Below are 3,090 nucleotides of genomic sequence, written 5' to 3'. Positions count from 1 at the left end.
GGGAAACTTGCTGCTGTTCTACAAACCTCTGCTCTTGGAGGCCCAACACTGTCTACAGGAATAGAAGTGTGCGTAGACATCAAGCACTTTTCTGGCGCCGTTGACGGGGAGGTAAGGTAAAAGGCACTCACACTCCGGTCCCAGGTAACTAAGTTTTTTTCTGTTGCCGTTGTAAGTGCTCGAAGCTATCTCCTTTAGATCCTGCAATTGCATCTTTTTGTTTCTTGTTTACACTAGTAAGGCATAATGGAAAGCAACAGTGAGCTTTTTAATCTTTTCCCTGAGATAGAATTTTTTACTGCGAAAATTAAAAAACCTATGGAATCTTATTTGCATGCTAGTATCAATGTTATTAGTATGAACACCATTGTTGATAATGCTATGGAAGAATTTAAGCTTGGGGAGGTCGGTTTTGACGAAAATGATCTCTTTAGTCCTCCGGGTATTGAGGAGAAAGTTTATGTTGATTATGATATGCCTCCTATTTATGATGATTATAATGATAGTGGTCTTTTGGTGCCGCCTACAAAGGATTATGAGTTTAATTATGATTATAATATGCCTCCTACACTTGATGAGAATAATAATGATAGCTACTTTGTTGAATTTGCTCCCACTACAACTAATAAGAATGACTATGCTTATGTTGGGAGTAGTAATTATTTTATGCATGAGAATAAGAATGCTTCATGTGATACTTATATTGTTGAGTTTGTTCATGATGCTACTGAAAGTTATTATGAGAGAGGGAAAGATGGTTATATGCATCTTAATAATATTAAGTTTCCCCTCTTTATGTTGAGAATATTGAAGTTGCGCTTGTGTTATCTTCCTGTGCTTGTCACTTTGTTCTTCATGAATTTATTTGTGTACAAGATTCCTTTTCATAGGAAGTGGGTTAGGCTTAAATTTGTTTCATACTTGCTTCTTGATGCTCTCTTTTGCTTCAACTCTTATTTCTTGCGAGTGCATCATTGAAATTGCTGAGCCCATCTTAATGGCTATAAAGAAAGAACTTCTTGGGAGATAACCCATGTGTTTATTTTACTACAGCACTTTTGTTTTATATTTGAGTGTTGGAAGTTGTTACTACTGTAGCAACATCTCCTTATCATGTTTTTGTGCCAAGTAAAGTCTCTATGGTAAAGTTGATGCTAGATTTGGATTGCTGCGCAGAAACAGAATTGCTGCCTGTCACGAATTTGCGCAGAACTCTCTGTAAAAAAATCAAAAAAATATGCCAACTTACATGCGTGATCCTCAGATATGTACGCAACTTTCATTAGTTTTGAGCTTTTTCATCTGAGCAAGTTAAGTGCCCCTGGAAAATTCGTATTTACGGATTGTTCTGTTTTGACAGATTCTGCCTTTTATTTCGCATTGCCTCTTTTGCTATGTTGGATGGATTTGTTTGTTCCATTAACTTTCAGAAGCTTTGGGCAATGTCCAGAAGTGTTAAGAATGATTGTGTCACCTCTGAACATGTGAATTTTTGATTATGCACTAGCCCTCTAATGAGTTTGTTTCGAGTTTGGTGTGGAGGAAGTTTTCAAGGGTCAAGAGAGGAGGATGATATACTATGATCAAGAAGAGTGAAAAGTCTAAGCTTGGGATGCCCCCGTGGTTCATCCCTGCATATTTCAAGAAGACTCAAGCATCTAAGCTTGGGGATGCCCAAGGCATCCCCTTCTTCATCGACAACTTATCAAGTTTCTTCTCTTGAAACTATATTTTTATTCGGCACACGTCTTATGTACTCTACTTGGAGTGTCTGTTTGTTTTTGTTTTGTTTGAATAAATTCATGCTCGTGTGGGAGAGAGACATGCTCCGCTGTTGCGTATGAACACATGTGTTCTTAGCTTTACTCTTAATGTTCATGGCGAAGGTTGAAACTGCTTCGTTCATTGTTATATGGTTGGAAACAGAAAATGCTTCATGTGGTAATTGCTATAATGTCTTGAATAATTTGATACTTGGCAATTGTTGTTGTGCTCATATAGATCATGTTTAAGCTCTTGCATCATGTACTTTGCACTTATTAATGAAGAACTACATAGAGCTTGTTAAAATTTGGTTTGCATGATTGGTCTCTCTAAAGTCTAGATATTTTCTGGTGAAGTGTTTGAACAACAAGGAAGACAGTGTAGAGTCTTATAATGCTTGCAATATGTTCTTATGTAAGTTTTGCTGTACCGGTTCATACTTGAGTTCGCTTCAAACAACCTTGCTATCCTAGCCTTGTATTGAGAGGAATTCTTCTCGTGCATCCAAATCCTTGATCCAAAAACTATGCCATTTGTGTCCACCATACCTACCTACTACATGGTATTTCTCCGCCATTCCAAAGTAAATTACTTGAGTGCTATCTTTAAACAATTCAAAAGTTATTACCTCTTATTTGTGTCAATGTTTTACAGCTCATGAGGAAGTATGTGGTGTTTATCTTTCAATCTTGTTGGGCAACTTTCACCAATGGACTAGTGGCTTCATCCGCTTATCCTATAATTTTGCAAAAAGAGCTGGCAATGGGGTTCCCAGCCCCGAATCAATTAACTTTCATAAAGTTGCAAATAGACACTCCTCCATGGTATGTGATTGTTGGTCGGCACCCGAGGATTCGGTTAGCCATGGCTTGAGAAAGCAAAGGTGGGGAGGAGTGTCATCTAAATAAAACTAAAATAAAAAGGCACTCCTTCATGGTATGAGATTGTTGGCGTGCACCCGAGGATTCGGTTAGCCATGGTTTGTGAAAGCAAGGTTGGAAGGAGTGCCACCCAAAAATAAAATTTCATGGGAGCCGCTCTTTGAAAGTCTCGTCCGGCAAGGGGGTTAGAGCGCCCACTACCATTCGTTGACAACAACAAACACCTCTCAAAACTTTACTTTTTATGCTCTCTTTATGTTTTCAAAATAAAAGCTCTAGCACAAATATAGCAATCCATGCTTCCCTCTGCGAAGGGTCATTCTTTTACTTTATTGTTGAGTCAGTTTACCTACTTCTTTCTATCTTAGAAGCAAACACTTGTGTAAACTGTGTGCATTGATTCTTACATGTTTACTTATTGCACTTGTTATATTACTTTGTGTTG

This window comes from Lolium rigidum, unplaced genomic scaffold (assembly GCF_022539505.1).
Source record: "Lolium rigidum isolate FL_2022 unplaced genomic scaffold, APGP_CSIRO_Lrig_0.1 contig_1705_1, whole genome shotgun sequence".
In the NCBI taxonomy this organism is placed as follows: domain Eukaryota; kingdom Viridiplantae; phylum Streptophyta; class Magnoliopsida; order Poales; family Poaceae; genus Lolium; species Lolium rigidum.
This window is presented reverse-complemented; position numbering follows the sequence as displayed.